This window comes from Canis aureus, chromosome 10 (genome assembly GCF_053574225.1).
Source record: "Canis aureus isolate CA01 chromosome 10, VMU_Caureus_v.1.0, whole genome shotgun sequence".
Taxonomy (NCBI): Eukaryota; Metazoa; Chordata; class Mammalia; order Carnivora; family Canidae; genus Canis; species Canis aureus.
The window spans coordinates 73377675-73403356 of record NC_135620.1 but is presented as its reverse complement, the minus strand read 5'-3'; the positions used below and the strand labels follow the sequence as shown (position 1 = coordinate 73403356).

The window sequence follows — 25682 nt, the reverse complement described above, 5'->3', positions numbered from 1 at the left end:
TCTACTAGTATTTGCATTAGTACCATTGATACACTTTTTTAAAACAGTTTTTTGGGAACATACTATGTATGAGGCACTGTACTGGATCCACTCTACACACTAACATGATTAATCCTTAAAATAAACCTATGATTTAGGAGTTATCCTGTCTGTTGTAGAAATTCTTATTTGTATTACAAATTTGCCCTGGGTCAATAGTTAGTAAATGGTGGAACCTCTCTTCTCAGCCATATTCTGCTGTACCCAGAGGGTAGAAGGAAGACCAATAATTCTGAGTCACAGAGAACAAATTTAGGTTAAATACAGGAAACATTATAATGATAAGAAATGTCCAAACACAGAATTGGCTGCCCTGGTGGAGATCTCTCCATTACTGGAAGGGTTCCAGCAAAGGCTAGGTGGCCATCTGTCATGCTCATTGCAGAGGCAAATCTGACTGGCTAGGAGGTTGAACTTAATGATTTTACAATGTCTTTTCCAATCCTGAGGCTCTAATTTAAAATCCCTGGTAACCCCTGCAATTTCCATTCCAATTCTGTTTCTGAGTCTTTATACAGCTGACTTGCTTCTCCAATATTTAGACTTTCCCTTGATTTAGAGTGAACACTTCCAGTTAAGAATGGAATTTGGATAATTTATACTTTAATATAATTCTTATTGGAAAAAGATAGATGCTCAACTATATACTATGCCAGCATAACCAAGATAAAGCTAGGCTATTCTAGGGCTTGCCTCAGCACAGTGTCACATTTAGAAGAAACTCTAATTTTATATGAACAAATATTTGAAAATTGAAAAGGCTATTTAAATCTTTAATAAAGTTTCTAAAAAATAGATGCCAAGCATAATACTCAAAGAAAAAGAAACTCCTTAAAGTAGTTTTTCTCAATGTATTTGTCTTCTACTTAAGATGAGTAGGAACTGCCCCTAAATGTTTCCCCTTTTCAAAAGCCTCAAGCTCTCAAATTCTAATCCATGCTCATCTCTTTATCTTAAAAATAACTCTCTGCCCTTTCTTGTTTAAAACAAGTATTCTCTCCCTTCCTTCTGATTTTTCATTGTACCCATTAACTCTGAACATCATTTTCTTAGAAGGCAAGAAAGAAGGGAGCTTCTGAATACTCACATTTTATAATAAAACTTCAGTGAAATGTTTAAGAAGGTCCTCAAAGAAGGGAACATGTCTACAAGCACCAGCCATAGGTCCTTCTCATCCACAGCGTAAACCCCTACTTCCTTCCCTTATCCTCTCTTACAGGATCCAGTGGGATCTTCTAAGGGCTAGACATTGGCTATGCCCATTGAAGCGATGTCTAACAAACCTAGATGTGAGTGACCTAGACAAGTCCAGAGTGTCAATCGTGTTGGTTTCATATTCAGTCACCTTCCAATCCTGTTTGTATTTCTCCTGAGAAGAAAGGAAGATGGAATGTTGATAAAGTTTTTGCCCACAGTTAGTTGCTGTTTCTCTTAAGGTTCAGTTTGTCCCTGACATTTCCCCTTCCTTTCATGGGTCCACAGTACGCCAGGAACATTTTCTATTAGGGCCCATTTTTCATAGTGGATATGATTTAGGAGATGCAGCTTCTGGCTGTCTCTGAAGCACCAGTGGATGGAGTTGTAACAACTCATTTCTGTCTATCTGGGTCACATTTTGTTTACCTGGGTCTATGTGGGTCTCATTTTGGGGGATCCACGTCAGGCGTCTGTAGTATCTCTGGATTCCTGCACATTATCTGGAGTTTCAGTCTGAGTTCCACTATTTTGTTTGTTCCAAGGGAGACATCATGCTCACCCTTATTTTTTTCTTTTTTCTTCCTTCCTCTAATTAGCTTTACTAACAGCAAAAATTCAGACGTTTCATATAGGTAGTGAAATCTGAAGTAGTTTATAACTATGGGCTATAAATTGCTATTGCAGTGACCTGGTCTAGGAGTTTCTGATCCTCCAAGCCACCTTCTACCACCTGCTGCCCAATTATCAGCTGCAAAAGTCTCTCCATTCTGGAAGAGTATGCAACTCATAAGTCCCTTTCCTGCCCATGTGCAGCTATCAACTAGACACAAACATCGCAGTCTCTCTTTACTTTTTCTAGGAGATTCAGTCAGGCAGCCCACACCAAAATAGATTGCATAGAGTGCATAAATAAATCCTAATCCTGGACCCTGTAGACCTACTTAATTGCCAATATTTCTCCTCCTTCCTCAATCTCTTGGTTCACTGCAAGTTTTATCCACAGCTCAATGTTTCATGTACTTACTTTTTCTCCTTACGTTGCCATTATAGTTATCATTGCACATCATCACGTTTCTTGAAGATGCATGCATGTCTTTGTATAAGGATCATAACTTTAAAAATATTAAATAATTGAAGATTAATCCTGACACAGGGCATCAGGTCTTTCTGTTTAACAGCTGAAGTCATGAACTGCTTTGTAGCCCTATCAAATACACAGTTTGTAACACACAGACCCCACTTTGAAATTATGGAATTATTGATAAATTGTTTTTAATTTGAATGAGTCACATGGTGTTAAATATTATGCATAAAGAGAGACATTGATATTTTATATGGTGGTATTTCTGATTTGCAGATTCCAAATTCACAAGATGCTATCATACTGTAGCCTATAATATCCGTTCCAAAGTGTGCTTGATAGAATACCACAGAGCTGGATCTTACTCCTCAGAATATCTTGTCTTAAAAATCTGACCTAGGGGGGATCCCTGGGTGGCGCAGCGGTTTGGCGCCTGCCTTTGGCCCGGGGCGTGATCCTGGAGACCCGGGATCGAATCCCACATCGGGCTCTCGGTGCATGGAGCCTGCTTCTCCCTCTGCCTGTGTCTCTGCCTCTCTCTCTGTGACTATCATAAGTAAATAAAAATTAAAAAAAAAATCTGACCTAGGACAAAGCCTTGAATTAGTCCATTATGCTTACCACTGATCACCTGTCCCTTTTGAGAATGGTCTATAACTCTTTAAGATACTGAATCTCCATAGGAGCCAGGTTAAAATAGTAAATATATCCAGTCTAAAATTCACTGTGGTATCCATGGAAATGCATGGCTCCCATTGTGAGGAGCCTAGTTGACAGATGGCCCCAGTTATTGACCCACGGATCTGTCACCCTTGACACCATACTTCTTATGGGACGCTCCCAGCCAATAACTAAACACAATGAAGGTACAATTGCCAGCTCATTTTTGTGGGTTGCAGCACTCCTCTGATGGGTGATTTTGACCCATCTTGAAGCCTTTTTAAACAAATACAGACTGAGGATGTTCTTACCCAATTCTCCTTCCTTCCTGTCTTCCTTCCCTGGAGTCAGACCTGCATCCCAAACTGAAGGTTCTCCCTGCCTTCTCCTGCTTGTTCCCTATTATCCCTCATAGGCATTTCTACCTCAATAATCTCTTGCAATTGAATCCTGTCTTTGTGTACACTGCTTCACAATAATCTCCCTTAGATTTACTCAGTTCAGTGAACATCTGTGTTTATTTGCCCAACTATATTGCCTAAGTACCATAATTCTGACTTCAAAGTGGGGTCCATGATGTCTTTCCAGCAATGAGGAGGCATTCCTAGGACCACTGTTGCTCGTGTTGGATCAACATCTATCCTGTGTGCCACAGGCCCATTAATTTGGCAGCCTTGAAGAAAATACCCTCTGGGCTCAGTTGCAGGGTGATGGTTTTTTAAAGGAGTTGAATCAGAATATCGTACTTTTTATCCCAAACCCCAGATGTATCTTCCAGAATGAAGCTGAATAATGTTTAGCTACTCCATTTTAGTACAATATGTTGCATTTGTAAGGAACTCTGGTCTGACATCCAAGAAATTTTCATCTTATTTTATAGTCTCTTGTGATTCTTCAAACAAGGAGTCCATTCTTAAAACACAATAAAAATTTCTTGAAACTCAATTCTTTAACTTTTCCAACAATTGTTAAATGCCCCCTACTCTGTACAAAATTGCTAAAATTCTTTCATACTCACCCAGTCCACCATGGCTCATGTGATTCTTAATCCCTGCTCACACTCTTCTAGATTCTTCTTTTCCTCCCCAGAGCAGCCTTGCCCTTTCCAGCATATGTAAAATCAACATTTTGGTTCTCCAGTCCACCATTCATTCATTGTCTCTTTCTCTTCAAAAACAGAAAATGAGGAAGAATGTCAGAATTCTGCATTAACAGTCGTCTTTGTTCCTGTTACCCCCTCACACGGGTATAGGATTATTCCGTATCCAAGAGCTTAAACTATAGTACCTTCTCACACCCCAGCAGACTTGCGGCCAGTGAGAAACTCTCAGCTAACTTCTGGGTTCTTCCAAGTGAGGGATACGTGAAACTAGCCCAAATGTTAGCAATTCAGCACCTTTTATGATGAAAAATCCCTTCATCCAAGAAAATTTAGGCGGCAGCAGGATGCGTGGCCTTGTGGCTAATTCAGCAGTGATCTCTCATTCGCACCACTGAGGTCTGGCAGCTCCAGTGGAGGCTGGCGAGGCCAGAAGAGAAGGAGGTACATCCCTGCAGGCTGGTCATGGCCCTCCTCCTGTCAGCGCTCCCCGCTTCACACCCCAGAATCAATCCTGGCCACCACTGCCCGCTCGCTACTCCTTGGCCGGCATTGGTATTCCTTTTGCCTTACCAGTCTGCACTTAGATTTATGATTTATTTAGAATTGGATTACATCAAGGCTCAAGGCCAAGGCTCCATAATCCGTCACCGTCTCCACCGTGGCCAAACACAAACATTTGTTTTAGCTGCATCAGCATCCCTAAGCCCTGTTCGAAGGATACCCGTTGTCAATCGCTATAGCAACCACATCTTCTTGTGTTTTTTTCTTTGCCTCCCTCCTTCCCTGTTCCAAATAAAAGCATTGACTCCATCAGCTGATAGATATTCATAATTTAACAGAATGGTGGCAAGCCTAAGTTATGCTGTTGAAATACATCACAGCCAGAGTTGCTTTGCTATTTGTTTTTGTGCTGAATAGCAGCAAGTGTTTTAAGTTATGGGCCTTACACACACATAAGGAGAAGAGAGGAGGTATATGCAATTGTCGCCAATATTGATAATGGCTTCTCACCCGCCAAGTGAAGTCTCATGACACAAAATGAGGGTGCTGCTACCATAACTGCTGCTAATATTTTTCTACTTTATTATTGTTTACAATTATAATGAAAACCCATATTTAATTTTTCAGGAGCTCATCACAGTTAACAAAGGGCAAACCTTATCCAAACATTACAGTATTTTGTTAAATGAGGTATTTATACTCTGTTTTATGAATGAGGAAATATAAGTGTAGAGGCGTGAAGTAGTAAGCCTGTGCTCATAGCGTTACTAAGGCACAGAGAACTGAGGGCAGATCATCAGATACTAAGCTGAAAGCCCCTTCTCTTAAACTATCAATGCCTCCTTCACAAAGGAGACATCTATATGGACTAATTCATACAGTAATTTAAAAGTGACTTGGAGAAGGGCATCAGGAGTTTGTCTTGATGAAATATATCTCTATGAAGCTGTACAGAAGTGGAAGTACAATGGGTTAAGTGACCAATACTTTTGGGGATCAGGAGCATGCTTAGGTATTGGAGAAATAAATCAAACAGCAAGTGATATAAAAAGTGAAGTGGATTGAGGAGACCTAGCTTTTAGTCAGGTTCAGCCATTAAAGATGACTCTTAGAGTCATTTTTTCCTAACAGTTTTTGTGTGTGTGTGTAAATTGTGGGAATTGAAAGAGATTATTTTTAAGTTGGAAAAGTTGCAATATTCTCAAATTCTATCTTAAGTGCACATTGCATGCTTTACTTTGAGCTTGACACCCTGAGGAGTGAAAACAGAAGAAAAGAATGAAATGTCTATCCTCCGGCATCTTATAAATAATGTTCACAGGCTCAGACATACCACACCAAACAAAGGGGTGTGAAACTATACTTAAATGTGATGTGTTAAGGTTCAGATGTAAATGGTATAGTTGGCCCTCAAAGAAAAGTATTCAAGGAGGGTTTGGTTGATCAGAAGATATCCATGGTGTAAGACAGACCTGACTGCGTGAGGAAGGGCAAGAGAGATTTGAAGGTGGGAAAAAATGGACATCCACACTTCATAGGAAAGGCAAAGGATGTGAAATCCCAGTAAAGGGAGTGAAACAGAACACCTCCCTTTAGCTGTTAAGTGTTGACTTTTCTGTACCACAACTTTCTGCTTAGTTGAGAACCTTAGAAGTTGGACCAAAGCCAGGTACAAAATGAACTTAAATTATCCTCCATTTATTCAAAATTCAACTTTTAAAAATTTATACTGAAGGAGGTAGCAAAGGAGAAGGAAAAAGAATAGAAAATAAAAAATAAATAAAAGACCACAGTATAATTAGTATAGAAACGGAGATTGAATCCAATCAACTAAATATGGAGGGAAAAGGAGGCACAAGAAATGAAGCGACTCTTCCAATGGCATACAGTGACCACACACAACATTTGTATCCTCATTCTGGTGCTCTTAGGCTCTGCAGAAGCAAAGAAAGGAAACCGAAAAGGAAGACAGAAAGAGTAACCAAGAAGGAAGAGATGAGTAGGCGGAGAAGGACCAGAAAACTACTCCTGTGGGATTCCTGCAGATACATGTGCCTATCAGATGAGGGAGGGCTGATTCAAAGCTGCCAAGACCTGGTGGGAAACAGAAATGCTGCTCATGCTCATCACCTTGAGCACTCCTTTGAGTCTCTTGATGGCTGACCAACATAGGAGGTCACCAAAGTTAGATCTCTAGTCCATCGGTCGTCTGTTTCTGTCTGCATTGGATCCCCACTTTGGGTACTTTATGTGACACAGGCAATTGAATCAGAATAAAAATGGCTTTCAATGAATGGCAATCTGGACGAGTGCTTCTAAAATGAATCACATTAGGAGATATAAAAAGTTCCCAAGCCTGTACCTACTTGAAAAGATTCTTAGTTAATTGGACATAGTAGGAAATAAGATTAGTAGCTTTTTGTTCATTTATTTACCATTTACCCATTTTATAAAAAGTGAACTTGAGGGGTGCCTGGGTGGCTCAGTCAATTAAGTGTCTGCCTTTGGCTCAGGTCATGATCCGAGGGTCCTGAGATAGAGCCCTACATCAAATTCTCTGCTTATCAGGGAACCTGCTTCTCTCTTGTGCTCTGGATGCTGCTCTGCCTAATTGTGCTGTCTCTCTCAAAATAATAAATAAAATATTTTTTTAAATGAACTTTATAGTAATCTTAATCAGAACCAGTATCTGACTATCCCAGACCGTTGCATCTAGAATATGAGCCAACAGCTGAAATGAATGGGCATCAGGGTCAGAATTAGGGAAGATCATTGATGATTTACTCCTACATTGGAGCGTTGAGGATTTTAGGGAACTGTGTATCTGTAATCTGTATCTATTACCCTTTCCCATCAGCACTTAATGCCCTTCCAGAGATGATGGGTCTCCTAAGAAAAAAATCATAAGAAGTTAATTCCAAAGCCTCTGGAATACATCACCAAAGGGAACAAAATACTTACTTTAAAGGACTACAGGGGTCACTCATAATCTGTTAGGTATCTGAATTCAGAGATTTGCAGCCCACACTGAAGGTCACTTATCCCTGGCACTGACTGGTTTGGCTCAAAAAAATAAGATGACTCAAGGAGAAAATGGAGGTCCCTCAGCTAGTCATACCCTTAATTTCCCCAGGCTGTCTTTACACAGGTAGAGTGGTGCTGACTTTTCTAGGGCCCAGATCCTGAGCCTGAACTATACTTGCCTACTAATAAGAATGGACATGGGTAAAGAGACATTTATTCAGAGACAGGCTGAAACAAGGTCCTAGGGGTCAGTGGGATTCCCCTTCCTATATTTTGAGCCGAGACTATCAGCACCTTGATAAGAGCAATCAATGACTCTGACCCCTCATGAACTCTGGAGTGTTGAGTCTCTACCTCTCTTCTGGGCAATGCTAACCTCTGTGAGTCACACTCCTCCAGAGGGAAAGCTATACAGAAGCTCTTGTCCCATAAACTGAATGAGTTGCCAACAGACTAAGGAGAATTATGGCTGTGCTTGAGGACACTCCGAAGGCAAAACATCTCAGCCTCTGCCACAGTACCTGTGGGGACTCTCATTGAAAAGTGCTTATGACAGTGGTAAAATTGATGGTGATTATAATAAGCTATTTGTGTTTACTATTTGCTAACATTTTGTAGAGATATATATACACTAACTTGAAAACAATGAAAGCTTTTACTATTAATATGCATTAGTATAAAAACTGTTGAACTAGAGAGTTGCATGTATGACATACATTTATATAGTTGCATTATTATATGCATAGATAAATATATGCATGGTATAAGTTGAACTAGAGAGTTGAACAAAATGTTTTAGAAGCACTGATTAGAAGGTAATCTATTCTTATAAGGCAATGGTAGTGGGATTAAAGATGTTTTAAAGAGTCTGTGCCTTCTGAATCAGATTTTGAGGTTGAGGTATTTAGTGGGGTTGAGAATATTGGGGAGAGGCTCCTTACTGGAGGAGAGCTTGGGAAAACAGACTCAAGAGTTTCTGGATTATCCACCTGAGAGACATTGTCTGGTAGGGCTTGAGGGCACAGCTGGGGCAGCATAACCCAAACTGGTAACATCACTTCCTGAAACCCTTCCATGGCTCCCTATTGTCCTTAGGACAGAGTTCAAACTTCTTAACCTGGCCCTACAATGCTTTCAAGACTCCATGCTTCTCTGTCTAGATCTTTACCTTATGTCCTACCCTCTCCACTTTAGCTACCCCTCAGCCCTGTTTTTTTCACTCATCTTTGAGTTCTAACAGGGATTCTTCTGCCTGGAAAAACCTCCCCCTTAATCTTCACCTTGTTAAAACCTGCTCATCCTTGAGATTTCAGCTAAAATACTGCTTTTTTAAAGTGACATTTGTAAGTCTACAGACCAACCTGAATTTACTCCTACTTCCTCTTTTGTAACATTCATCATCCATGTATTTACTTCTTCAGGGTTTCTATCCCTATTAGACATCGAAATAGACTGTCTTGTTTACCAGCATACCCTTGGTACCTAGTATCTTCCTTAGCATCTAGTAGGCTTAAACAACAACAACAACAACAACAACAACAACAACAATAAAAACTTGTTATAAGAGAGAATAAGGCCAGATTGTGAAGGACCATTAATGGCAGCATCAGAACTTTATCCTGCAGGTAATAGGAATTCAGTGTAGATCTTTTTTAAAGAGCTCAAAAATCATTTATTTATTTATTTATTTATTTATTTATTTATTTATTTATTCATTCATTCATTCATTCATTCATCCATCCATTCATTCGTTTGTTCATTCGTTTGTTCATTCATTCATTTTAGAGAAGGCACACAAGAGGTGGGGAGGAGCAGAAAGAGACTCCTCTCTGAGCATGGAGCCCAACATGGGGCTGGATCTCACAACCCTGAGATTATGACACTGAGATCATAACCTGAGCTGAAATAAAAAGTTGGATGCTGTACTGACTGAGCCAGCCAGGCCCTCCTCATTGTGGATTTTATAAACGAGGGAGAAGCACTGTCAAAGCTGAGCCCTTGAGAGCTCTCTCTCTGTTTGGGTGGTGCTGAAATCAGCAGTGGCTGAGGCTTCCAGCATGGAGACTCCCTGATTGCATATCTTAAGAAGCCATGTTAGCTAGTCTGTCACCAGACCAGAATCCTGTATTGTTGTTGCTATTTTTACTGTAGAAAATGATTCTTCTCCAGCCTCCCTCCCCTATCATAATCCCAACTGATGAAAAGTACAGCCAATCAGGTAAAGCAAGGGTGAAGGAGGAAGAGGAAAAAACCTTTCTTCAATTGCTTCCCAAATCTCCCCAGTGCTTTGATTTGCTTTCAGAGAACCCTTTAGCTCAACAAACAATTGCAAACTACCCGGTTGCAAGGTAAAATGAAAAGCCCACAGGCATTAATTATATATAGAGATATTTAAAAAGAAGCTACTGCTTAATTATTGTTTGCAAATCTCAGTATTTAAATTGACTTATTTGCAAATGTCTGTTTAGAAATTGACTTTGTAATTATAAAGTCAGTGCAGGGATGTCTCAGGCCCTGGAGGAGTCTCTAACGAGGAATGATAATGTAACAGCCAGAGTGAGACGTCCTGAGCTGCATTTTAATAACTAGAGGTGGTTGGCAGGGGGTTGTGATACTTAAAGGAAAATCCGTAAACTGGCAAAGAAAGGGGCCAGGGTCTCCCTCTTGCCAAAGAGGGATCACCGGAAGAGACAGGAAGGTACAGTCAAGAAGTATAGAATTCTAAGAACGTGGCAAGGGCGGGGTTAGAGCTCAGGGAGAGTGTAAGCATGTGCTGTGTTCAGCATGAGAATGAGTCCTCCTTTGGAATCAAATATGGAAGTTTTAAGAGGTCACCTGCCATGATTCACGCCCTTTGCAATTGCTGAAATCCAGGTACTGGTTTTATAAATTGAATTGCATCCCCCTAAAATCCACATGCTGATTTTTCAAACCTCAGTACCTAAGTTTGCGAACTTTTTCATAAATAGTCACTGTAGACATTGTTAGTTAAGATGTGGTCATGCTGGAGTAGAGTGGGTCCTTGATCTAATATAATTGGCATCCTCATAAAAAGGAAAGTTGGACAAAGATATACACACAAGAAGAATGCATTGGAAGATGAAGACAGAGATTGGGATGAAGCTTCTACAAACCCAGGGATTCCAGATTGCCAGGAAGCTACCAGAACCAAGGGAGAGTGGCAGGGAGCCAATTCGCCCTCAAAGCCCTTGGAAGAAACCAACCCTCCTGACACCATAACCTCAGACTTCCAGCCTCCAGATTAGTAAGACAATACATTTCTGTTGTTTAAACCACCTTGTTTGTGGTACTTCATAATGGCAGCCCTAGGAAATTAATATAACTGGTATGTGTAATTCTCAATGACGTTACCTAACTCTACCAAGGAATTGAAGATGAACCAAACAGGAGGTAACCAGAAGTTCTCTCAAAACACTAGAATATTAGACATTGAAGGGCTCTGACCTTAAAACCATTAAGATGATCAATGATTCTCAAACATGGTTGTGTGTTGGAATCATCTGGGGAATTTCAAAAATAATGATGCCTGTATTATATCTCAGGGATCCTGGCTTAATTAATCTTGGGTGCCTCCTGGGCATTAGTCTTTTACAAGTACCCAGGGAGAGCCTAATTTGCAGCCAAGGTTGAAAACCAGTCTTGTAGATTTTAGATTATCTTCTAATCTAAAGATTTAACAAGTGAGGAAAAGAAGTCTCAGACAGGGGAAGGAATAATTTCCCAGGTCACATTGTTAATGACTCGAAGAGGTGAGAAGTAGCCCAGACACCTTGACTTTCAGTTCACCGTTCTCATGGGGCGGCACTGTGTCCTTTTGTTTCTAGATAAAGAGTGTAAGTACTAATTTCCATTTCTCTGGGCATCCTCTAGTACCAGGCAAATGGGGACCTTGGCCTTTGGTGTCTAGGGAAAAGTGTCAACCTCAACATGGGCACAGTAAATTTATAAGATCATTTCACACATCTCTCATTATATTTCTTCACAGCAAATCTATAATATTAATTGGGGCAGTTATATTCCACCTTTCAAATATTTATTTATTTATTTTAGAGAGAGAGCATTAGTGGAGAGAGGCAGAGGGAGAGAGAATCTCAGGCAGACTCTGTGCTGAGTATAGAGCCTGACAGGGGGCTCAGTCTTGCAACCCTGATACCATGACTTGAGCCAAAACCAAGACTCAGATGCTCAACTAACTCTGTCACCCAGGAGCCCTTGTTTTAACTTTTAGGGAGAGAATGAGTAAGCACAGAGAAATGAGACAGGGCCCCAAACCACATCATTGGTTAAAAGCAGAACCAGGATTTAAACAGGTCTTTTAAAACTATCCAAATATCCTTTCATACTTTCCCACTGAGAAGTTAAACTGTCTTGATACAATTTTGGTTTAAAATCTTTCTAAGCACCGTTTATCACTTCCCTGCCTCCAAGGGAAGAATTTTTGAACATAAGTATACTGGATTCAACTCAAATGGTTGTAGTCCATTCTTTCCAAGAGATAAATATCTTGCATGAACTCTGAGCCTTCATTTCATATATGCTGTCTTAAGACTCAAAGTAATGGTAGAGAGTCTCTGTCCATCATGATATTAGAGGAATACACAAAGAAGTGAAATGCTGCCATTTTCCATCTAAAAATAGGCTTGTTACCCTCGTATAAGCTGACCATCCTAGTTCTCATCTCAGTCACCTCCGCTGCCACTTCACAAAGATATCTAACTAGAGCTACTTGATTTCTATCTGTAATTCTAATAGTACTCTAAGCTAATCTTGATAGTAGAGAGAATCCAGACTTTGTACTTATGCAGGTATAGATCCAACATTCAAGTTCTGGCTCCTGTGTTCACTAATTATGGAACTGTGAGGAATCAAGTAATTTAAGCTTTAATTTTCTCAACTGGATAATGGAAAGAGTAATGCCTATTGCAGAATAGTCTGATAAATATATTGTGATCATGTATTGATATATATATATATATATATATATATATATATATATATATATATAATTTATTGAGTCTTCAACAAAGTCGGTTTGAATCCTTTTCCCCAAATGAGAAGCTAAACACAATGGATATAAGACAGTCATGGTGGATCCTGCTTTGCACCATTACATGAACTGACCATATTCCCAAGCACTATCTTGTAATTTCTTGCTTGACTGCTTCCCAGTTTGGGGACTTGGTTTCTTTGTACCAGATCCAGACTTCTCACTAATCCTTCCAGTGACTTAAATTTTGCCCATGATTCAGCTCTCAGCTCTTGCTTCTGTTACCTCTCTGAAACATCATCTATCTTATTTCATGTTCTTCTTCCTTTCTCTTAAATTCCTTTCCCTTCATATTAGATGCCCCTAGTCATAATAATCTGACTAGGCCAATGTTATTTCCCAGAGAAAAAGAATATGAATGGTGGAACATTTGTAGGATGAAAATTCCCCAGCTCTTGAGGAAGAAGACTTCAAACCAAAGAGTAAGGTAAACATGGTGGGACTCAGAAAACCAAAGGAGATTAATTCTCATATCGTTGAGGATCAAGTACTTAGAATAACATTCTGGTCATGTTATTAAAAATGGTAGAGGTGGCCTTTGATCTCTGTTGATAGATACCATTCTCCTCCTAAGGAACCTCTGAACCTCTCTTCTATTATTGTAAGCTAACCTGGAGAAAGTAATCGCCGTGGCCTGACCCTCAGGGATTGCAGAGCTGGAAAGTGATGCTTGTAAAAATGTGATCTTTGAAATCTTGCAATTTTACTTGATTCATTGAAAAAATGCAAGCAACTATTTTTAGATAAAGCTCATTATTTGCATGAACAGCCTCAACAATATCCATATATCTTTTTCTGCTTGGTATAAAGACCATAACATTGAGAAATCTACATATAAAACAAAGAATGTTAAAACTACATTTTATGTGGGACATTCTATGGGCCAAGCATTTTTTGAATCCTCATAATACCTATAACAAAATACATGTTATTCTTGTTTTATAGATGAGGAAACTGAGGTTTAGAGAAAATAAATAATTTATTCAATGCAAGTTAGCTCTCAGCCCAGAACCCCTTCAGGAAAGAATAAGATAGAGATTCAGCACTATTTTTATCTATATACCTGTAGTTTTCTCCATCCTGTTACCACATTTGTAAAAGTACAGGATGCATTCATCTAGAAAACCTCTTTAAGCCCCAATGTTTTATTATTCTGATGCAAATACTTCCAGTCAAAGCAAGCAACTACTGCTGAAGGGAAGGAATTAACACCCCACAAATAATACTCCATTTCATTAACAATTAGATATGTTAAATGCCATTCAATTTGTTTGCACCATCAAGTCCTGGGAAGGTGCCCATGCTTCTTGCAACTTTCCAATAACTCTCTATCACCAACTAAGTTAATTTCCCAAAGAGGCAGGCATCAGATTTTAATACCCAATCTTTAATATTCTCTAGCCCTTGGGCCACTGGTGGACCTACGTGAGCTGGTGTTGTCAGCTGCTTTCTGAATTCAAGTTAAGACTCTTCCTTTGGGTTAAGGGTGTGCTCTCCCTGCACCAGGAAGACCAACCCTAACACAGTCCAAGTATGGAGCTGTTCTTCTCCATGCCCACCTCTACCACACTCCCAGTGATTTTCAAGTGGCAGACACCATAAATTTATAAGAGGGTAGATTTTAAGATCCAATACATGTATCATCTCCACAATGAAGCTTATACCTACCCCTGTAGCCTGGAGTGAAGGGACCGTGGAACACCAAGTTTGGAAGACATGACAAAAACAGCAATAACACTAATAGCAGGGGCAGCAGGAACAGCATTCATTTATGCATTTACCACATGCCCAACACAGCAATCAATGCTTTCTATACAGGTGTGCCCTTAATCTTGACAACAACCCAATAAGGTGGGTATTATAGTTCCCCCCATTTTACTTTCTAGGAAATTGTTATTTATTATACCAGATATTGGTTGTTTATTACTACATACCAAATTACTCCCAAATTTAGAAGCTTAAAGCAACGAATATTATCTCAAATGGTTTCTGAGTGTCAGGAATCTGAAAGCATCTTAGGTGGGTGGTTCAGGCTGTGAGTCTCTCATGAGTTTACAATGAAGTATTAAAGTACAATGTATAAGTACAAGGCAGAGTGAAGTCATCTAAAGGCTCGACTGGGGCTGGAGGATTGACTCAGAAATTCAGTCACATAGCTGTAACAACTAGGTATCCTTGAAACATGGCATCTGGTTTCCTTCAGAGCAAATAAACCAAGAGAGGGAGAGACAGAAACTTCAGTGTCCTTATGACCTTTACTCAGAAGTAACACACCATCACTTGTGCAGTATTCTATTAATCATACTCCCCAACCCTGATATACTATGAGAGGGGACTACACAGGGAATACATACCGGGAGTTGAAGGTCATGGGGAGTCATCTTGGAGGTTTCCTATACCACAAGCTAAGGGTAAACAATTCACAGAATGGCAGGAAGGAAGGGGATTTACAAGCTAAAGTTATGTCTGACTTCATAACCCAGTCTTTTAATCCCATGTGGGCTACCTCCTTAAAGGTCATATACAATTTATCTTCTAGGGTCTATCAGTACCAATCAGAATTTGACCAGAGAAGCTGAACCACTAAGAGTGACTTGGCTCTAGGGACTTATTATAGGAAGTTGACCTTATATGGTTCTGGGTGCTGGTTGTACAGTCTGCGTAAGGTGGATTCTTTGGTAGGTATTTAGGTCTGAAGTGATGTGTGCATGGCAGGCAGTCAAAAAGGAAAAATAGACATGAAGAGAGGGAGACCAAGGATAACCTGGATCCTACAAAGACAAACTGGAACCTATAAGGATGAAATGGAACCTGTGTTGCACTTTTAATGCCTCCAGCCCTCCAAATCTAATGGAGTATGTGGGTCTTCTGCAGGAGAAGCAGGAGAAGCTGGTACCCTTCATCATGGGAAGCTAGAAAAGCTTAAGGAAATCTAATGGGAGCCGGAGGAATTGCGAGCCAGCCCTTGACCTGTGCCTCAGTGGAGACTGGGAGATAAGCAACACTGTTTGATCTGCAACAGCCCCTGGTATCCTGCATAGACCTTCCATGTCCAAACAGGATGTGGTTACCACTTCACTTCCTCCTTTCACATGTTGTATAAAATGACTCTGGTGGCCCATAGTAACCCTCAATTACCCAGGGAAAGGGATCCTTGGAAAATCAGTACTTAGATAGCAGGATTAACATGGTACAAACCCACCATACTATCACTTCTGCTTTGTTGCCCGTCTCCATCTCCACCTACAAACCCATTTATGCATCATATCCATGTGCATATGCCATAATCTAGTAAGACCCCAAACACATCAAGCCTCTTCATGTATCCATGTTTTTGTAGATACCAATTTCTCTGTCTGGAGTAGTTTACTCCCAGCCAGGACCAACTTTATGAGCATGAGATATGTGCAGAGCCCAGAGTTTGGTTTCATGTTCAGCACGTCAGCCCTCTTTCCAGCATCAGCACCAACATCCCAACTGCAGGACAGCTCTTTACTGCCTCAAGAAGCCAACTGTGGACAGCTTCGAAGAGCTGCGATTGTTAAAAAATTCTTCCTCATGAAGAAATCTAAGTTCGTCTACATTTATCTTCACATAGAGTCTCTACACTGGTCATAATTTCACCCAGCTAGCACAGAAAAAAATGAATCTGCTCCCCTAATGATATTCTTCAGGTATGCAAAGGCAAAAATCATGTGCTACTTATAATTCTGCTTATATTTGCATATTTAAGTGTCTCTGTAGCCTGGATTCATATCTAACATATCTTTGTGTTTATTCACAGGGCCTAAGAGTTCTTAGGCTGGTGGCAGATTTAGGCTGTCCAGGGTTGGGGAAACTAAATGATTTGGCTTCCCTCCCCCGGGGTGTTTCTCATTCTCCTGAAGGCTATTCTTTTTTCATGGTGATGAAGTACCACAAAAGAGAAGACAAGCCCACTTAGCAAGTTCTTTCTTAGTCTCTGTTATGCCACATCCCACTGGCCAATAGGGTGTCAACCATCCTGGTGTTTCTGACTGAGGGATGTCCCTCCGCCTGAGGAGCCTCTCCCAATGTGAGATCTTCAATACTAAAACCAAGACATTCCAGAGCAAACCAGGAAAGTTGAACACCTGCCCAGTCACACAGTTTGGTTCAGAATCAGAGTGGGAGGCACTGCAAAGCGATTGGACTAAAGGGTATAGATTTGAAGGGTGAAGAATTGGGGCCATTAGTGTAATCAATCTACTGCTGTTGGGCTACATATTTTCCACATCACTTCTAACAGTGTTTAGATCAAATTGGTGCATGTTGTCTTCATTCTGTTTTAAACTAAAAAGATCCCAAACATAGCCAAGAAAAATGGAAGGCATGTTGCTAAAAAAAAACACAGTAAATTTTTATTTTTTGAAAAATCCTCATATAGCTATATTTCAAGTTGATAGCAGAGGTCTCTTGGTCAGCTGCTCCCTAGAGCATTCCCAAAACAAACCTATGTACTTTCCAATTAAGCCCAGGTGAACTTAGCCCTGACCTGTAGCTCTGAGCGTCAGTGCAATGCCAAAACCACTAGATGAAAAATGTAAAGCGCAGCAAGCTGGATTTTGTTTTTGTTTTTATGTTTTGTCTCCACTATTTCAAGCAATGTTTGATTGGGTTTTCTCTCCAGTCAGGTCAAACTCCTCCTGCATGATGACCTGGTGAGCAGAGCCTTCAAGACTTCATCAGCTACTGCCACCTACCTAACTCACTTATTTCTCTCATATTGACGCTGCTCTTAACAGGAAGTGCTGCTCAGTCAGTCAGTCATTCATCACCCACTTAATGAGCACCTGTTATTGAGTAGCTATGATGCTAAACTGAAGGAATATGAGAATGAATAAGTAAACCAATGACTTCAAAGAAGCAGAGATAGGTTTCTAAACAGATAATGAGGGCAAATGTTTATATAAGGTAAATGCAAAGGATACCACCATAGAGATGTGTGTAAAGTAAATGTAAGGGACAGGGCTGCTGTCTTTGCCTAGATAAGTCAGGAGAGATTTCAGAGATTAAATGCCCTTGGACTAGGTCTTGGAGGACGATTAGAAGCTCACTTGTCATAAAGCAGAGCAGTTAAGAACATGGGCTTTAAAGTCAAACCAGGTTTGGAATGATACTCTGCCACTGGCTATCTTTGTGCCCTTGGGTGAGTTAATTAACTTCCCATTTTCCATTTCAATTTTCTCATAAGTAAAATGGTCTTTTAAGAATTACACAAGAGGTAATTATGTGTGTGGGTATATATATGTACACCCACAAATGGTACTTAGCACTATGCTTCTAGGAGAGAGATCACTCATAGCATAGCTATTTCCATTGCAGTTACTTCTGATTGAGAAGTGGCAAGAGTGGTTTGAGCAGAACATTTCAGAGAGAGAAAACACCAAGTTCAGGAGCATGGAAAAGCGAGGTTTGTTCTTGGAATTAAAAAAAAAAAACAAAAGTCTGATTATGGCTTTGGGGGTCATGTGTCAAGATCCATGTCAGCTTTATAGATTGTTAAGGCAATGAAGGAGTTTGAAGAGGTAACTGAGTGAAGGATCGTGAATGTCACGTCAAGGGGGCCGATCAGTAGACACTAGCAAGAGGTCCACCTACTGATCCACTAGAATTAAAGAGGGTGCGTAAGTGCAAGGGTCATATCCGGTTTACCTCTTCTCCTGGGGACCTAACAGAGTGCCTTCCTGGGTGTAGATGCCCCATGAATATCAGAAATGAGCAAGTGAGTGAGTGGAGTGGCATCTGGAAGGCTATTAAACAGAACTTGCTGCAGCCACCCAGATAAATACCAACCGTTTGACTAGTGTCAATGGCAACAGTGATATTTTAAGAAAAAACTGGGAGACAGAACTGTTAGGATGTGGTCACTCACTGTTTGTGAGTAGTGAGAAGAAGAAGGACGTCGAGGGTGATCCACTGTAGCGTGGATCTTTAGGCAGTACCCCAGAGCAGCAGAATTATAGTGAACTACCCCTCCTTTGTATGTCCGGTTGAAATGCTTTGCCATATTTGTGTAGAATACTGTTGAGGGAATTTTATGGTATCATAGATTTGCAAGCACTTTCTAAGTTGTAAGCAACTCTGTGGTGGTGAAAGGTACTCACTCACAGAGAGGTTGATTGCTCATTATGTGCCCAGCATAATTCTAGGTGTGAGGAATATATAGCATTAAGTAGACAATGACTCGTTGCTCATGGAATTTGCATTGTACTGTAATTACTATAATTACTGCTGAGAATCATATGTGCTTCTCCACTCCATAAGAACTAACGTAACTCTTTCATTGTAAAAAGAGTTTTCTAGACAGAATTTCACTTAATTCTTATAGAAGCCTCAAAATAAGTATATAATTCCCATTTTGAAGATGAGAAAATTGAGACATACTATTTAAATAGCATGTCAAGGGGGATCCCTGGGTGGTGCAGCGGTTTAGCGCCTGCCTTTGGCCCAGGGCGCCATCCTGGAGACCCGGGATCAAATCCCACGTCGGGCTCCCGGTGCATGGAGCCTGCTTCTCCCTCTGCCTATGTCTCTGCCTCTCTCTCTCCCTCTCTCTCTCTCTGTGACTATCATAAATAAATAAAAATAAAAAAATTAAAAATAAATAAATAAATAAATAAATAAATAAATAAATAAATAAATAGCATGTCAAGGTGCACATTGTTACAAAGTGGTTAAAACCAAGATTTGAAACTAAGCAGGGAGGAGGTCATAATGGACTGTTCCGGGGCGGGGGACAGTATAGGAAAACTACAGTTTAGAAAGCTTTCGTATTAAAAATGCATATTTGGGAACTAAACTAATTTTGTTTTCATAATATAAGCTATAAATATAAAGCTCAACCAATCTTCTCAGGGGCATGGGTTTAAAAGACTAGGGAGGGCTTCTAGATAAAAGATTGATGAGGCTTTCATAAGGACCCTTCCTGGTTAAGAACCTCAGCCACTTACATTTCAACCTAAAACTATTAAAAACAGCATCTCAACAACCCCATGAAGTTAAATACCCTTGTTAAAGTGATCACATATATTTCAGTTAAATAATAGCCGTGGGAGAGGGCAATTAGCAGATGCGGTCAGGAGAGAAAAAGATATGTTTTCAGATGAGATTGGAAATGAGATGGAGAGTCAATGAGGCAGAAATATACAAGACACTTTTTTTCCCCGTGAAGTTTCTTGAATTCTGTTACTAATGATACCTTAAGATTCGGAGGGCTGTGACCGGAAAAGACACATCATGATCAAGGAGGTTCAAGGAGACTGGCTCAAAGCCTAACCGCCATTGCTTTCTGCCCAGCTCTTTCTTGAGAGTGGCATTCTTGCCTCATCTGGTTGCATTTGTCTATCACTTGAACTGAGGAGGAATCAGGCACTATGTTAGGGTACCTCGTGCGAAGGGAAGAGGGTACAAGTGTGCTCCCACCAAAGGGAAGGAAGACACCAAGCCAGGGACAGCAAACGAGGCAGTCCACTCAGATTCTTTCCCCCGATTCCTGCAAGTGAGTTCAGTCTCCACCACTATTTTGTCATCGTTTAGGATTTGGGCATTATTTGGTCTTCTCTGTAGCTGCAGAGATGCAAATACCCATTTGTGGTCTTTCACAGGGTAGGTATGCTATACTTCTAAGTACGAAAAGCAGAAGGAAGATGGTAGTAATCTCTGTGGGCCCACGAACAGGGTATAAATTTGTGTTCTTATGAACGGGGTGTAAATTCTGACCCCTTCATTTACTCACACTTGTCCATCTTGTTCATCACTGTATCCAGTGAACCAAGAATATTTCATGGCAATTCAATAAATATTTGTTAGAAGATAAATGAGTGACCTTGAACAACTCTCTCTCGCTTTCCTTCTTGCACTCACTTGCTCTCGTGTGTGCTCTTTCTCTCTTTGTCCTCATGATAGAAACCCATTAAGAATATAATTTGAAGCATTGGATGAAATAACATGTAAAAATCTGACCCAGGCCCTGATCCACAATAAATATTTTAAAAATCTCATTTCCCGTCCTCTAATAATTGCAAAAGTTCAAGTCCCAGCTATGCTATGTACTAGCCCTACCCTTGACCGGATCAATCACTATCTCTGAGACTTGATTTCCTCCTTGCTACAAAGGGAAGGACAAAGCTGTTTCATTCACCTCTCAGGGTTGCTCTAAAGATTACACGAGTTTATGGAATTGGACACATTAGTAAGTGGTAAATTGCTATTTAACTTTTTCTTATCACTATTCCAATCATGATTTTAATAATTTGGGTCAAATTCTCTCACTGGAGATACATCTTCCTTCAGTTGTAGGAGCATCTGCCTAGAGTGATTATTTTAAAAACCCACTATATTTTTCTTAACTAAGTCTATCTCTAAGAAGCTGGATGCTTTCTACTATATCTAATTGCATAAAGCAAAAGATCCTAAATGAATTTATGTGGCCTCAAGGAGCATTATTAATGGGGTTCTTCTGGGACCCCTTCTAGGGGTCCCATCTAAGGATGTAATTTTGGAAGCAATTTTCCATGAAACTGCTTATGGTGTACATCCATATAAATTTGAGCCTATCTGGTGCAATTTTCATTTACTCCAACGATTGCATTATTTTTCAATAAATAACTTTAAGAGGAAGAGATACATTTATCTATTGAATGTGTCTGGAAAACATACTTCAAACTGACTTATCAGATAAACGTTTCTATGAAGGTTCCCATTTTATATTTACCTTCACTGATATGCTACCACAGAGGCTTTTACAACTGAGTAACGAAAAGGTCTGGGTCACTGAGTTGTTTTTAGTTAGCACTGAAACATACATCAACAAAAGGAATTACATCTCACCCCATTTTATGACCGGACAGACTAACATAGCAAGTGGCTTAAAAGATGGATTTTTGGAACCAGGCAGACCCAGTTTTGAATTTCAGATCATCCCTACACAGAGGGATTGCCCCGAGCTTTAGTTTTCCATACTTAAAAAAAAAAGGTATGGTAATATTATTCTCCAAAGGTCTCCCATGGTGGTTGTCAGAATGAAAAGCTAAAAATGTAGGTAAAGTGCTTAGCATGATGCCGGGCAGGAAGTCCACTTGCTAAAGGACCGATGCACACGGTATCCTCACAGGGTGTCCATGCCGCACAGAGCCCAAATAAAGGGTGTGTTGTTTGTGTGTGTGAGTGAGACCTGAAGTCTAAAATGGTTATGTGATAGTTCCAAGTGAATCCAGAGCCACACAATTAATTAAGTAGTTATGCAGGAAGCAGGATGAGCTTCAAAGGACCTTGGACATGACTCAGACCAGCCTCTTGTAATTCAAGTGAGGAAACTGAAGTATTGAGACGATAAATGACTTGCCATAACTAGTGGAGGTGACAAGGCTAGACTATTAGGCTTCTTAAACACTCATTCAATATAATTTCATTAAAGCATTCCTTCTGGAGCACCTGGCTGGCTCAGTCAGTTAAGTATCTGCCTTCAGCTCTGGTCATGATCCCAGGGTCCTGGGATCAAGCCTTGCGTCCAGCTCCCTGCTCAGTGGAGAGCCTGCTTCTCTCTCTGCCCCTCCCTGTGCTCATGCTTGTGCTCTCCCGAGAGAGAGAGAGAGAGAGAGAGAGAGAGAGAGAGAGAGAGAAGAAAGCAAGCATTCCTTCTCCCAGAGTTCCACACAACCCTTTTGTCCACCTGTCTGCCTTTAGCTTATCCTTATTCCATACATAGAGGTTAGAGTGCAGCTGTTTTCAGAAATAAAACCCACTATGTCATCGCAAATCATACATCTTTTTTTTTTTTTTTTTTTTTTTTTTGCTATTTTTCCCAAATCAGAAAGGAGGTGTTGGAGAGCATTTTCCATGTCTTCCACTTTCAGAAAACCAAAATGCCTCTCTCTCTGATGCTCTAGTGTGTACGTGTGTTCACACATGCACTCACATGCGCCTATGGCATGTCCCCTCTCAGTTGTATTAAGGTAGGTCAGCAGCAGCAGCAACGTATAGGCTGCTATATCTGTCCATTATCCTCAAAGTATCAGTATCAGGGATAATCATGGTGATGGTGTTGATCCCACAAATACTGGGTATTCATAGATGCTCTACTGTCTTACCCCTACAGCCAGCCAGGTTCTCTTAGCCTCAGTTGGCAAAATCCCCACGGCCACACTGCTATTGATTCCCACAACATGGTTCTCCCTGATGTCCCTCACGCTGTCATTAGGACAGTCTACACTTTCACTGCTTCCTTCCATCTGCAGATATTTCCAAATTAAACCAATCTGTCACCTTTTCTCTCTCATCCTTCAGAATCACACAAGTCATTTTATAATTTTCAAAAGACATTATTTCGCCTCATTATAACTTATTATCTTATTCCCTTATCCACTCCTTGGCCTAACTTTTCCAAGAAAATTAATTAATATATTAGTCAAGCAATTTGCCTCTATGTCCTCCCCAATAGCTTCCTTTAACTCTCCAAGGCATGGCTTATGCCCCTCTTCTCTGATATTAATCTCTCTCTCCAAGATAACAATGGTTGCCCATTGGTAAAGGCAATTGGCTTGTTTATCCTTTATTTATTTATTTTGCCTTGACACTGTTGATCACCCTGACCCCACTGTTCTCTAAATTTGAGCCTTGTATGGGAAAAGGTGCCCATGAAGGAAAAAAGTGAGACTGAACATTTACTGCTATGACTCACCCAGAATCCTAGCAAGGAAAAATACCAGCTTTCATAGACTGGTAAAATGATCCTCTGACTTAACCACGAACACTCTAGATTCATAGGCACTTTCTACTATCCAGGATTATCCCACAAATGTGACTTTTTTTTCAGTGTTCAGTTGTCTTCCAGCTTTCTTGACACTCATTTTGAAATCAAAGGATCTCGTTCCACATTAGAAAAACACAGCACTGATAGCTGAATCAGATCTTCTCAGTTTGTGTTTTGTTTGTTTAATTTCACTTTATTTTACTCTTATACAATCTATGTTAAAAATATTTTTCTCTAGAGGTGCTGGGCTGGCTCAGTCAATGGAGCATGATTTATGGTAGTGAATTCGAGCTCGATGTTGGGCTTAGAGCTTAGTTAAAAAAAAAAAAAGAAATCTTCAGTTTAATTTTGTTGGTAAGTGATTTCAACAGCTAGATTTTTGCTGTCTTGTTTGGATTTGTATGCCTGGGTTCTGTTTTACATCATATGGCCAGCCTGTCCAAACCACGACGGTTCGCGGCTCTCACCTGTAACATGGGATCAAATCATTGGTTTGCAAAGTTCTTAAAAAACAGAATCACTTTTCTAACAAGAATTTTTGTCCATGATATTGAGATTTTACCCACTTTATTTCCATTTTGTTTTGTTTTGTCAGAGGATATACTCAGTATAATGCACCATTACTTGGAATTATTTGAAATTCCATTTGGCCTTTTTCTGTCTGTATTGTTGGATGGAGACAAAGCTCATAAATATTTCACCCTCTTGGTGTACTGTTAGCTTTATTAATATGAAATATTATATTTTCACCCTGTTAGCTCTAAATTCCAGCTTATCTGACAGTAAGATAATTAGTCTTTCTTTTGGTTTATAAGACCCGGTGTATATGTTTTTCCTTTTTGTTTGAGAGAAATATTTCTTGTAAGTAGTATATCACTGGCTTTTTAAAATTAATTTATTTCCATTGTCTGTTGTCTTTAAAAAAAAAATTTCTTCCCTGCTCTGTTAAATTGATAGTGTTTCAGCTATTTTAGTGATTTCCCTAAATAGTGCCTGAACTTTTTTTTCTAGCAAAATCTGAGTTTAATCAGTATTTATAGATTCCATCCATTCAAGAAACAAAATTTAGCTATGTTCTTGTCTCCAAGTTTTATCACCTGTTTGGTAGCATTTTAATTCCAGATTGTTATAGAAACTATGTATATATGTATATTTGCATGTCTCATCTGGACACCAGATGTTATTATTTTCTTTATTCATAAGTACTCATTACCTAGCATTACTTCCTTCTGTATTCATTTTTCTTTAAGTATATGTTCTAATCATTACTTTTAAATATTTTTGCTGGTGATTTCCTAAGTACTTGTCCATCTGTACATATCATTATTCTCTCTCACATTTAAATTATAATATATTTGGACATAGAATTATTTTTTCCATTGAAGTATAGTTGACATGCAATATTATATTAGTGTCAGGTGTACAACATAGTGATTTGACAATTATGAACATTACAAAGTGATCACCACAATAAGTGTAGTTACCATCTGTCATCATGCCAATTTTATGCAATATTGCTGACTATATTCCCTGTGCTGTACGTTTCATTCCCATGGCTTATTTATTTTATAGCTGGAAGTTTGTACCTCTTCATCCCCTTCACCTAGTTCATTCATCTCCCCATCTCCCTCCCCTTGAATATAGAATTCTTATTTTATTTTTATTTTTATTTTTTTTTAAGATTTTATTTATTTATTCATGAAAGACACACACCCAGAGAGAGAGAGAGACAGAGACAGAGACACAGGCAGAGGGAAAAGCAGGCTCCATGGTGGGAGCCCCATGTGAGACTTGATCCCGGGTCTCCAGGATCACACCCCGGGCCTAAGGCAGGCACCAAACCGCTGAGCCCCCCAGGGATCCCCCAGAATTCTTATTTTAAATTTATTTTGTCATAGTCTGCCTACCATACCTGTGTATCCATGCTCCACGTTTCTTAGCTTCTATTTTATGCCTCACACATCTCTACACCTTTCTGATGCTGTGACAGCTTTGGTTTTCCAGGCACCAGATGTTGTGATGGAATTAGGAGGGCAAACACTTTGTGGGGCACCTGGGGGGCTTAGTCAGTTAAGTGTCTGACTCTTGATTTCGGCTCAGGTCATGGCTTCAGGGTTGTGAGATCAAACCCCCTGTGGGACTCTATGCTGGGCATGAAGCCTGCTTAAAATTCTCTCTCTCCCTTTCCCTCTGCACTTTCCCCCTGGATCCTTGCTCTCTCTCTCTCTCTCAAAAAAAA

General features: G+C 40.0%; 2 long non-coding RNA genes across 2 annotated transcripts in view; both read right to left on the bottom strand.

Annotated features, from left to right (window-relative positions):
* The window catches only part of LOC144322739 (uncharacterized), a 74470-nt gene that overhangs the window by 48127 nt on the left and 661 nt on the right, over positions 1 to 25682 (bottom strand). Inside the window, exons 2-3 of the long non-coding RNA XR_013388380.1 lie at positions 3996 to 4144; positions 1127 to 1408 (exon numbers count right to left, since the gene is read on the bottom strand). This is a non-coding gene — a long non-coding RNA (uncharacterized LOC144322739). The remainder of the gene's footprint in view (positions 1 to 1126; positions 1409 to 3995; positions 4145 to 25682) is intronic.
* On the bottom strand, positions 23610 to 25678 carry LOC144322738 (uncharacterized). The gene is made up of 2 exons (XR_013388378.1): positions 25356 to 25678; positions 23610 to 23910 (listed from the first exon to the last, which is right to left on the bottom strand). It is a non-coding gene; the product is annotated as an uncharacterized LOC144322738 (long non-coding RNA).